This window comes from Enoplosus armatus, chromosome 24, assembly GCF_043641665.1.
Source record: "Enoplosus armatus isolate fEnoArm2 chromosome 24, fEnoArm2.hap1, whole genome shotgun sequence".
Lineage (NCBI taxonomy): Eukaryota > Metazoa > Chordata > Actinopteri > Centrarchiformes > Enoplosidae > Enoplosus > Enoplosus armatus.
The window spans coordinates 4,590,668-4,603,661 of record NC_092203.1 but is presented as its reverse complement, the minus strand read 5'-3'; positions in this window follow the sequence as shown (position 1 = coordinate 4,603,661).

Here is a 12,994-nt window from a genome sequence, read left to right as displayed (position 1 = left end):
GTGTGTGTCAATGCTTGTGTCAAAGAAAGAGGTATTTCCAAGATGACAAATCAACTGATTGTTGGTAATCTAAAAGAAATCCATGTTTATTTATTTATTTATTTATGTATTTCAATATTGCTGAGGCCTCTGGTCTAGCTTTAGAAAATAAAAATTGATCGTGTCCATTTATCATACGTCACATCTCATCTCCTCATATCTATTTATTTAAACTTTATTACACTAAAATGAGAAAATCCATGAATGAAACGTGGGCAGTTCTTGTGTGCAAGTGTCAGTAACTAATTTGGATTTCCATCAAGCAGTCTCTGATTCAAGTCATTGCACTAATAGAGATCATAGTTGTGCCTATTTTCGGGTACAGACAGAGAAGATGTGCTAGAATAAATCATAAGGCTTGATTGCAGGCATAATGTTCCATGAGTGTTTTGAAAAGATCAATATGCAATCAGGTTCTTGCGTTGGTCATTTATTTTATTCCTAAAGGGGATTCAGTTGCTAGACTGAGTGTGTTTGTGTGTCCGTGTAAGCATGTGGTTGGGTCGTAGCTATCATAATTACTGCCTCAGAAATAGGGCACACAACACCTTAAAAAAGTAAAAGAAAAAGTCTATACATTTTCCAGCATAACAAGTGAGGAGAGGAACTCCTTCATGAAAGCAGGTTCCTGAAGCATCAGCATTTTCTCAAGGATCTCAGATTTGCCACTGAAGGCAGTCAGCCATCTCCTTCACTACAGAGTTGCCAACCCGTTCCACCTTCTGGTCAAGCGTTTTGATGACCACCGCTGCTGTGAAGTTTGCTGCCAGCAAGAACCATGGCTGACATCCGTGAAGGCCAGATTGCTGGTGCCGGTGCTTTCGGGGCTTGGTCTGGGTCTAGAATTGCCCTCTTCACTTGGCTTAAGTACATCTGGGAGGATACTGCAAGACTTTTGGCAGCTAGTTGTGGCTCACCTGTGAGGAGGTGGAGTAGCCACAAGGGCCCAAAGGCTGCAATTAGCCATCTCACAGTCTGTGCTAATTGCAAGCTAGCTGTTGGGGAATATGGAGATAGGTAATTCTATTGTTGCCTGTTCATCCTGGCTTTCAGCACCACTAAGCCGAGTTACTTATCAATGCAGTTCTTCTAACAACAAATTTGTCTTTCCCTTTCAGGTATGAGGCTCATAACATAATGCAACAATAGCTCCTTTAAAAACAACGGTGGCTTACTCCTTACTCCCACGCTAGCTTTGGTCTCATTCCCAAGCTCACCATCCCCTGACAGGAGAGCAGACAGATATAGGGTCGTTAATGAGAATCAGGTCTGGCACAGCTTCTAATCAGGACTCTCCTTACCTGACACTGCCTCCCAAATAACGCTTAACCATACCCCTTCTTGCCAAAACCTTGTTTTGAATCTTTTGATAGCATTTTTGGAATTACACTCCTGTTTCTAATATAATGCATTTGATCTGAATCAGAGACTTGTTTTATATGCTCTGGCCTTGCATTCTAATCACCAGACAGGGCACCAAAAGGCTTTTGTGATGAACAATTTAGTCTATTGATCAGACAAGGCCTGGGGCACAATTAAAGCCAAAGGAAGGAATGATGACGGTTGTTTTTGGAAAGTTCAACCAGGAAGTAGAAAGTTGAACTCTGAATCCACAAGCTACAAAAATGATCATTAAAAAATAATAATTAGAAGTATACTCTGTGTGACCCTGATTTTGAGCATGAGAGATTACCTTCGGTTGACTGTATTTCTGACTGATCCTGGTATCCTCTGACTATATCTAACTTTATCTCTATGTCTAAATACTGCATATCTTCATGGGTGTCTTTGCCTATATCCCTCTTGTTTCCCATTTCCCTTCATCATTTGCCATCCCTCCTTCTCTCCTGATGATCTGTATTTCTCAGAAATTCTCCCTTTCTTAGGTTTTTCTTCTTAAAACTCACTAACACACTGCATTTCTCTCCCACCTTCTCAATCACTCACTCAATCCCTCTTTGATAGTGTAGCAATTTCATCCAGACAGCCAGTCAAGAATCCAATTAGTTTGCACCTCTCAATCATAAAATCTTCAGTCGGGTTGAAACAAACTTGGACAGACATGCTTTTACCGCCTTGCTGCCTAATTAAGAGACGATAATTTATTGCACTCCAAATGGGCAAGGGCTTTTGTGCACTCAAGTAATTGGGAAAAAAAAATATAAGGGAGACAAGAGAGGGGAGCATCCAAGCGACGAGAAACGATAAAGGCATGAATTAAAAGGTAGCAGACACGGGCAGGGTGTTAGCTAGGTGTTTGAGACATTTCTGCTCATTTCTCCCTTGACTAAGTCCAAACCAATAGTCAGACATTTTTCTAAAGGAGTCCTAGTGGGGCAGTGTGCAACACAGGTCATCTAAGGACTCAGGTGTCTTTCATATCTGCTTTTAAAATTCAGGGGAGCGTCACTTGTTACAACAACACATCGCCTTTCATTTTTATAAGAAATGTACTAGAGAGGGTCCCCGACCTGGCATGGTGGAAGAACAAACAAGACGGTGCTCCTTTGTGTGTATGTGTTTGTGTGTTCTTGTCCTTTTGTACTTGTGAGAAACAAATTGAGTTTTAGACCTTTGGAGTGACAACATTTCTGAGACGTGAGTAGATTTTGTTTGGTCCTCAGTATTTCAGATAACAGTTAACTAGCATTAAGAAACCGACTTTTCAGGAGGGACTGTCTGAAAATGTGCACCGCTATCCCCATATTCAAACGATATCACGCCTCCCGCCTCTCTATGATGGCTGGCTTTTAACTCTTCCAGTGTGGCTGTTCGGATCAGGTATAAATACTCTTGTTTTCTGACATCACATTTGTTGGCAAGTCTATCGGTTCCATCAACTTACATTAATCTCCATATTAAGATCCCATCACAATGTGGACAGAATCAAGCTAATGCTCATGAGTAACAGCTGTCAATGCAAAATCCCATGATCAGAGGACATTATGCCCACATCTTTGAAAGTCTACACTCCAGGTTTGTAACACAGGCTTTCAATGACAAGTCTCAATGCCCATGACATGCATTGTTTCCTCAGACTTTAGAAAGTTCTCTTCTCACAGAGGACATTATATAATATATACAGAGGTTTTCGCAGATTGACAAGTAAACTGTGTAAAATCAGTAGAGTGCCCCTTTAAGTTTATCAAGAAGGAATGAATGTGGTCAGAGGAAAGACCTCATTAGGACTGACATGCAACTTCTATGTGAGTGCGAAGGAGAGAAGGTGAGGATGAGAGGGAGTGTGAATGGAGAGAAAACGTGAAATTGTGGGAGCAAGAAGGAGAGCACAACGACAGTATGTGTGAGATTAGGTGTATTTGTGTGTGAAGGAGGAGGAGGAGGGGGAAAGGTGAGAGGAAGATGTGCATTTGTATATGGATGTGCAAATGTGTGCGAGTGTATGTGTGTGCGCTCTTGTGGCAACGTTTGTTCTTGCCTGAATGCATTTGCACAGAGGAGAACGGATATGACAGGCCTGTCTGTTGTCTCCCCAGAATAATTGCTTATGGATTACCTGAGGCGAGTCCCACTGGAGATACTTAGAAATGACACTCCCAGGTGACTCCTTGAATCATGTTCATATCCGGTCTGAGCGAGAGTTTGATTTTGCTTTGCCTGATGTGTATCCTTGTATGCGTCCCCTGTATGTGTGTGTGTGTGTGTGTGTCTGCGCTTGTGTGTGAGCGTTTGCAGATCCAAGGGGATACGTTGTCTCCTTCATCTTACTGACTCACACAGAAGTAAATCCAAAGACGTCACAGCTATTTATTACACGCACACACATGCACGCACGCACTGACGGTGTGTGCACAGAGACACAACAAACACATATTTCCTCCAAAATCTATCATCTATGACTCAGCTCACTTCCATGTGGTAACAGTTGACAGACTTATTACAGGAACATTTCGGTGCTAATTATGTTGACATACAGTATATCCAGGTGGTTTGTGTGCTCCAATAAAACTAGAACCACTTCAGTGCCAGACATTTTCTTGCTCAGAGAGCCGATCCAACAGATTCTACACGTAGTATGTATTGTGCTCAACTCTGAACCCTCAAGGTCTGGGACATCAGAAGCTGAACAGGGGCCCTGGAAGATGGTTTATAGATATTATAGATATTTGGTGTTTCTTAGCTGCTGTGTCGTTGTTGAGGGGCCCAGAATTTCTTGCTGCTGCTCAAGCCATACAAGCTTGAGGATGAGTGTTTACCTGCCTGTTAGAGTAAACTCTTGTCACGTCTGCCTACTGAAAGCAAGTGTTTCCGCTTGCCTGACAAATATACACAATAGAGCTATTACATGTACCATTAAATTCCCTAACAATGGCCATTGTTTGTGTTGGGACAGTTGGTGAAATACTGAATAGCTCAAAAATGAACTCTGCTTACTAGCTACTGTTAGTGCTGTCCATTCTGGGTATCATTAACACAGCAGATAAGACATAGCTAGCAATATATAATTGATATAAGGTTCAAGCCTCCTGTTGGTATATGTACAGTATATGCATAAGATACTTGCTGTGAACAGGTATTACAATACAAAATGAATAAAATAGTATCTATCTTGTCCTGGCCAACAGTGCTAATAATCCATGATATGTGTACAAAACATACTGGTGCGACTGAAATACTTTCCTTCGCTCTTGTACACTAATGAAATGAAAACTAGCCAAACTCTTTCTTGAGGCAACTTTTTCCCCCTTTAGGCTACTTTTCCCTCCACCCATTGATGTTAGCTTTAGGCACACAATTAATTCTTTATGCAGTCCCATTACGCCAGTAGAAATCTATAACTTACACTACACAGGAAGGGAGAAAATTCCACTAGGCTGTGGACATTAGCATATCACACCAAAAGCTCAAATCCAGCTCATATTTTACTGTTACTTTTCTTTGCTATCACGGCTGTCATTTATGGTCGGTGGAGGGAAAAACATAAAAATAAAGGTCGCTGCAATTTTCTCAGTCGGCGATAAGCTTGTTTTCTGATTTATAACCAATTAGGATTTCAAACAGTGACAGTTATCACTATCAACAGTTAGGCTACTCCCCGGGAGCGTTTTTAATATCCCCACGCCTTCAGAGAGTAGAAAGCGCAGAGGTCATTCTACTCATTCAAATAAAACATTTTTGCAATAATGACAAAAAAAATATATAATCCAACTTGGTATGAAAGTGGAGAAAGGAGGTCTTTTTGCTGGAACATTTATTGATTTGATAATGAAATATGTCCTCTTGCAAGTGCCTTCCTTATAATTGACTGGACTTAAAGAAATGCCCCTCAACTGCAAGGTGAGATAGGGAAGTGAATGACAATGTGTAATTCTTGGTGAGGTTGTCCCAGAGTTCACACACTGTATTAAACACCATGCCTCATTTACTTGAATATACTTTGTGGAAAAAACTCAGGACTTTCTTGGCTCAGGTGTAACCATTAAAAATCTGAAAAAAAGAGGAAGTTCTGCAACAAACGGAGGGCCCTTCATCGGGGCAACATGACAGAAAGAACATTGCTCTAAAATACCTTTCGAACACAGACACCTCACTCAAAAACTACCTCAGTGAACTTAAAACAATCAGGTCACATGTCTAAAACTAAACATTTTTCACATCTGTCAATCATTTATGTTAACTGTAATGTAGTTTTGTTGATCCAGTTTAAGGCGGTGTGACCCTTGAAGGACCTAGAATCTAGAAGAAGACTTATGACTACATAAAATGAGTCTACTTGCTTGTTGTCACAAACAAAATATGATACAAATAGCCATAATCTTCAATACAAGCTGTATTATCTCCTCATATTTTATGCTGCCAAAGATAAAACCAGGAAATCACAGCTGATATTCACGAAGCAGACAATGCTCATGCTGACAGATGCCTTTAAACCCAAGAAGGCTGTTTGAGTCGGGTATTTGATAGAGTTTCAGTCTCCCTGGGATCCTGTGAGCAGTGAAAGGTATAGGTAACATTCAATTACATACCTCTCTACACACAATATGTACTGAACCGTGGTGGGCCTGAAGTAGATGAGGGGTGACAGGGATAAGCTCAAAACTCAGTGGTCCTTGTAGTTTTACTAGCACAGAGTCACAGTGTGGTTGTGCGGTTAATGCACTGGTCTACACCAACAGTATATGCTGTGGTAGCACTAAAGTTATATGAATGAGGCCTAAAACTTCTAAATCGCCTGTGTCTTGTTTGCATTTTGAGAATGTAAATATAAGATTTCGGTTTGTAAATGCCAACATCTTTTTGTTATGACAAAAAAATGATACTGAAATTGTAATTCCTTACTTACCTCACAGCTACCTGATCTGAATTATTGATTTACAAGCAAGACATATTTTCAGTTTCTTGCAGGAATTTGATGTCCTCAAACTTGAAATAACTTTGTGTGCTTTATTTCATGCTAAGTCATACATTTAACATGAGTGAAACATTTCTAAGCAGTACTAGTTTTGTTGTCGTTGGCTTTACTTCCTCATTGTTTGGGGTGACAAAATACAGAAATTACCATGAAACATTGTTATAACACCCAAAAAAAGAATCCTATATAGGCTATACATGAACAAATACCCTATACATTATATTCCTTTTGTTTGCCAAAAAATCATTCACAAAGAAATAAATATACCATATTTTATCCTCTATCATGACAAAGTGTAAAATGTTAAGCTGATGTTAACAATGTTAAGCATGTTTTTTTTTGCTCTGTTAAACAGGGCCAGTGATCTCCAGGACCCCAAACAGAACGTTAGGGTTAATGTAAGGTTCAAAAAGCCCTGTTGATGAATTCAACTGGCAATTATGAGAAGAAAAGGGCAAACATGTGCAATGCTAGGACTGAGGATGAGACAATATGGGTCAGTTAGTGGAGCTGTGTGGGTGCAGTTCATACTGTCTGCCAGCAGAGAGTGATACACACATTATAATGGAGCTCTTCCAGACTGCGGCTTTGGGGGAAAGCTGTAAGCTACTCTCCAACCCTCTGGAACGGAGAGGAGCTGAAACTGTGTGTGTGTGTGTGTGTGTGTGTGTGTGTGTGTGTGTGTGTATGTGCACACCCGCACATGTGTGCATCTGTCATAGTACTAAGCTTCAACCCTCTCCAGCACACTGAGAGCTGGAAGCTGCAGCCTGACATTCACAAACAATGGCCACGCAAGACAATGCAAACAAGATGCCTGGGATCATTTCCCTGTCCCCGTGTGCAACAGCTTGCAAAGCTTTTGCTTCCTCCACCCACCCGTCTCCAGCTCCAACATAAGACATCGCCCAAGGTGTGGATTTATGTAACCACGCAGATCCCTTTCCTACCATCCTTTAACCAAATCATCCCACATTCAAAGCACCTTTATATCTCAGCTCCAAATCAGACATGTTAACGCTGGAGCTTGTAAGAGCCATCGTGGCTTTTTTGGAAAGCCTCGAATTACTCCGGGGCAATTTGAAGCTAACTGTATTTTGCAGTGCAGCATAAACATCCTACGGGTGTTGTTTGAGTCAAACATCCATTTGGCTTAGTAATTTTATGGGTCAACTGCACACCAGAGGAAGTAAATACTCTGGCAACACCTTGAATAGTAATGCTCCCTGGGCGTCCTCTAAGAGTTTGTGTTCATGTATGTATGCATGTGTGTTTATGTGTTTGTATTGACAAACAATCTGTCCAATAAACTTCTGAAATACTGCCACGCAGGATTAAAGCGGCGCCCGGAAAACATGCGCCAGAGTTTCAGTTGGGTGAGTCACAGTGTATTTGGAGGTAAAGGAGCGTAGTGGATGGTTATTTGTAGCGATGGTATAATTTTGAGGAGGAATTGCTGTTCAAAGCGAGATGGACAGTGGTACACTCAAGGTTAGAAGTCTTCCAGTTCATTTCCACAAAGCTGTGAGGAAATCTGTGCCGACAGTACAACAGTTGACTGGTGAGTTTGAATAACTGCCTCCAACTATAATTAGATCTGCTGTGTCACTGACATGACAAAGCAGAATTCTGATCAACCGGGGCCTTATTTTACTATTTCTTTTACCAACATGATCACTGACTGGTATTCAAACCGTATAGATTTAAAAAGGCACTGCTCCTGCACAATACACCCACGATGAGTGAATGTAATCTCCAACAGTTTAAACAAACCAGTGATAAAAATGTTCTTTCAACAAAATAACACCCACACTGCACTTACACATCTTTAAATAGTGGTGGTTAGCAGTTATAACAGTATTTCTCCTATAATGGTCTTTTTAATGTTGCTCACACGCTACCATGTTTACTTTGATGCCTTCAGCTTCGATTTTTGTTTTTTTACTCACTGGAAGGCTTTGTGTTTAAGAGCTTATCAATCATAACAGATCAACAGCAGCAATTTCGCAGAATAATATGTTCTTGGTTGAATTGTGTTAACGGTCATGTTAATGCTTGACAATCAGTGGATTCTCTGCTTTGTTTGCTGCTTTTATGTTTCAGCAAGTGCGAAACTACAGTACAGGAACTTGTAATGTCAAGTCTGATGTCAAGGTGAATGACTTTTGACAGTCTTCTTTCTTATAGTCTTGTTTTATGATAAAGTCTGTGGAGTCAGACCTCTAAATCAAACATGAATTGGTCGTTGAGATGAAGCTGCCTTTGCAAACCATGCTGACAACAGAAATGCCTGCTGACGGGACTGAAGTATGCAATTAACACTAAGTCATCCCGTCGTCTTTGGCAACTAACCAGCAGTAGCATGCACCTGCTTCTATTAGCAGGCCAATAAAATATGTAAAGAAACAACACATCTGGCATGCATAATTGTAGTTCCAACCAGAAAACAGTGTCCCAGTTCACAAACAGCGGAAACAACATCTAACATGCACATGAATGTACCATAACTCCCATGCTGACATTCAGCTCATCTCTTACTGTACACGTTGTCATTTATTTAGCATTTTTGCGCTGAAAAATTTAAATGCTCAGAGAGCAGCAAGTTTCCTGTAGGTGTGTACGTCTGCCCATCCTGAGTTACTACTAGATGCTACTATGGGGACGAATGCTGTGGAAGTAATGCAGACTGAAGGCACATTTCAATCCAGTGAGTCAGTGTGTTTTGAGGCCGAAGCAATGCCTTATATGCTATGCTCTGTATAGTAATGGAATTATTGCCCCGATGGATTGTAGCCCGGGGCGGATAGCTCGCAGCACTGTGGAAGTGCATTTCAAGGTAGAGATTTGGGGATTTTAGGAGCATTTGAGGCTGAGAAGTGGAGGGAATAGTCATCTGTGTAATGATGGTAATATTATTACTGGGGGGGAACGAGGCTAAATTGCAATGGGGCCGACTGGAAGTGAAACTCGAGCCAGAGAATCAGCGTAGATGCTGAAGTGCAGCAACATATTGGAGTCAATTAAAAGTCATTGCAAGCAATTTGGAAACTTTTCAGATTCTAAATAAGTTGAAATTAAATATGAAACCTTGAATTATTATTATGATTATCATCATAATGAACTGTAAGTTCCACCCACATTTGTTATTAATTGAGAGCGAATATAGCGTAGGTAGTGTTGCCTGCAGTTATGAGCTAAGACATTTATTCAGGCTCAAGGAAGCACACAAAAGTGTGTTCACATGTGAATAAGTTCATATAGAAATGCACGGCGAGGTATGTTTACGTGTGCACTCAGCTGTGTACGGGTGAGCGCGTGCCGAACGTGCACCTCAGTTTTCCTCCTCTTTTAGCATGTCTGGAGATCTGTCTCCTGTGGGCTGCCAGAGCGCCGGGTGAGGTACTTCAAAGCGCTACGAGAACTAGTCCGACTGAGAGTGAAACAGAAGGGATCTGCTCCTCTACTCTCAATCAACACAGACGGATGGGAAGGGGCAGCTCGTGAGCCCCTCTACATACCATTCTACAGAGCCAAAAAGAAAGAGAGGGATTTCAGCCCCTCTTGGATGCCTTGCAGCTTGTAAAACCTGCCAGAGTTAGCTACCTTTAGAATACCCATGAAGCATGATAAGCTGAATAAGAATATGACACATTTTAGGGAAATAAAAGACAAAAAAACCTTTCATGCCAAAAACACGGCTCAACTTAGGGTTTATTCACCACCTCCCCTCCTGCTTCACTGCCTTTGAAGGGAGGCAGCTAGCCGCTGGTCTTGGTTATTCTCCAAACACAGACTGCTGTGAATTTGGAAGCCTTAGAACTTAAGTTTTGGAATCCACTCCTTGTTGGGAAAGACCATCTATCTTGCTTCCTGTATCTCCCCTGATAAGTTTTAAAAAAAAAGAAGCAAACACAACATAGAAGAATGTTGAATGTTGAAAAAAAAATTACTGGAACGGGGAAGGAGGTAAAAAATAGTAAAAATACAGGCTTGAAAAAAATTGTTGAGGATAATTTCAAGGCTTTTTTTGGTACATTTAAACATCATCAGAGCTTTGTGACATATGAATAATGCTCATGATAATGATGGTGAATCATCACTCTGTGGGGTAGCAACATTCAAAAATACAGATAAAACATAAAAGCAACTAATTTGATGGCCAAGATGGGCGGTGTATTGAAAAAAACTGTTTGTATAAATTGCTCATCAGCTGCCATCATTATGCTTTGTGGAGTAATATGATTGGCTTTCTTGTGTCTCACTACAAGAGAACAAGCACCACTCCACACCCTTTGATGACATCGCGGACCTTGACATGAATACAAGCCATGCAGATTCAAATTGGAGGCCCAATCATTCTTCGGCTCAAAATGGAGCAGGTGGATAATCACCAGCGCCCTACAAAAGCTAGCTTTCATTCTCTCTAATGATCAAATCTATGTGGAAGCCATTAGCCTGCTATTCTACTGAAACTCCATCAAAAATCCTGTCAGAGGCCTCCGAATATTATGATTTCAATTACTGTGGGTAGATGTGTTGAATGCAGATATAACACTGAATCTGTGTGTGCCTGTGGGTGGATGATGGGTGGGATGTACATTCAACTTTTACTGTCCTACGATCACAAAGCTGTACAGTATTTAACCAACGAACACGAACATGGATAAGCTACATTAAAGTTGTAGCCACATCCCTTCCAATATAATGAAGAATTGGATTCCAATTGCTGATGTTCATCTTAATGGTAGCTATGCTAATAGTAGTCATCAATTTAGGATCTCAAAGGAGAATTTAGAGCTGTATAAAAAAGGGTGCATTTTTCCTCTCTGGGAACACGCAGAAGCACCGTGGATCCTGGACCTGTTGAAGTGTCTGAGCGAGCATAGGGGAGCACCAGCTAACCTCAGCTGCTGCTCTGCAAAATCAAGAGTCCTTCAGATGATTGTGAAATCCTGGGTGGTATTTCTCAGGAAATGACTGAAACATTAGAAATAAAATAGATATTTCAGCTATGAATGCCAAAACCTCTCATGTTAGAATTGTTTAATTTCCTGCTGACAGCCTTGACAAGCCTGTGGTTAAGTGTCAAAGGGGGGTCGCAAAGCATATCCATCACAGTGATAGAGGTACACTGAGTTCCATAGTAACATTGTACTGGACCCCGCAGGTTTTCCTACACATGCGACAGGTTTAACAACTTGGACGACAAGCATGTCTTAGCCTGTACTACTTCTACATGTCTGCGTCCTGTTTCTATGTCCTTATGAACTGGAGCTTTGCACCTGTAGTGTCCAAGACCCAAATCTAGTAGTCTAATAGCTGGGGGGTTTGTTGGTTGGTTGGTACAGACATGAATCTCAGTCCACAGTGCAACCCTGGGATAATGTATAACAATCTGAGATTACCAGAAAAGATTGCGTCTTCTATGAAATAAAGAAAGAAAAGAAGAAGAAAATACAGACCTCTCTATTGTTGCAGTCTCCCATTTTGCCCACTTCACAGCGTTGGGAGATAGGTAAGGAGGGAGTAAATTTGAACAGGATCCGTTCCAATTGAGACTTTGCCGTGTTATTTTCAATCAGACTCCCCTGATGCAGTTGCCAGCCCTTCACATTAACCCTCCCTCCCTGTTCTCCTGACCCTTCCATACCTCTAGCCCCTCCATCCCCCCCTCATCCCTCTCTCAACCCCAGCTTGCCTCCAAGGGATCAATTGTACAACAAATTCAATGAATTCTTTGGCAGGGCCTGTATTTCCTCTGAGAGCACCGGTTGCTCTTGAGCTTTGAGTGAAGCGGCGATGGGGAAGGAAAGATGGGGAGAAACAAGTGAGAACGAGAGAGAGAGGGGTAGTGATAGAGAGATGGGGAGGGAGGTAAATAGCACCTTTGAGGCCACTGCATATTTAAGCGCCGGGGCTTGACGAGGCTTGGCAAAGAGAGGTGCTGCGTCGTGGCGTCTAAATGAAAGGCGCCAGACGGAAATGAAAGGGGGCAAAGGATAAGATCAGGAAATACAATAAGGAGCTGTCTTGTAAACACGCCCTGATGCCAAAAACAGATAATAAAAAGAACAGTACTTTTATTTTGCTTGTCAGAGAGGTGTGTACAGGTCATTATCTTTTGGGATGGGTTGAGGAAGTGTTTCTAGAATTACGCTGACACCAACATTATTTGTTTGAGGAGCTAAATAGCGCTTTGTAGTTTTGCAATATTTCCTCCCTTCCTCTACCTCCACCTCCTTCTTCTCCCTTCACAATCTTTTCACGGTAAAACTGGAGGGAAAAGACCTTACAATACAACCAGAGAGAGCCGGAGTACTTGTTATTCAGCGCTGTGCTGTGAATTAAAAGATCCCTCTGAGCCACACACAAAAAGTACCAGCTAATAACATTCATAATGCGTATGAGTGGAATATGTAAGTAAAGATTTAGCATTATTATTGATTTTATTCATACATTCTGTAAAAGGCCATCATAACAGTTAATTAGCTTTAGTTGGCCTGATACATTATGCATCTTTTCCAATATAGAACAAAAGAATAGAGTGTGTTTCAAAAATACGCCTCCAAATGCTTAATAGTG